Source organism: Antrostomus carolinensis, unplaced genomic scaffold, assembly GCF_000700745.2.
Source record: "Antrostomus carolinensis isolate BGI_N321 unplaced genomic scaffold, ASM70074v2 scaffold29544, whole genome shotgun sequence".
NCBI classification, from domain to species: domain Eukaryota; kingdom Metazoa; phylum Chordata; class Aves; order Caprimulgiformes; family Caprimulgidae; genus Antrostomus; species Antrostomus carolinensis.
The window spans coordinates 7,541-7,774 of NW_010310564.1; the positions used below are offsets into that span (position 1 = coordinate 7,541).

General features: G+C 62.8%; 1 protein-coding gene across 1 annotated transcript in view; it reads right to left on the reverse strand.

The window, feature by feature from the left end:
• LOC104523779 (homeobox protein Hox-A5) overlaps positions 1–234 on the reverse strand; it is a 2,528-nt gene that overhangs the window by 1,336 nt on the left and 958 nt on the right.

The following is a 234-nucleotide window of genomic DNA, read 5'->3' on the forward strand; positions in this document are numbered from 1 at the left end:
TCCCCGAGCCCCTCAAGCCTGCTCCCCCGGAGTTTGGGGCTACTCGTCCCCCTCCCCCACGGATTCCCAGCAGTGAAAACTGCCCTCCTCGCCCTCTCCTATTCTCTTTTTAGTATGGCTCCGCCAAAACGGGAGCAGCCTCTGCTCCCGATCTCCCTTCGGGAAGGCGCTTTCTGTTCCCCCCTTTTCGCCGGGGCCGGGCTGTGGTTTTGGGGCCGGGCGGTTTTGGGTTTT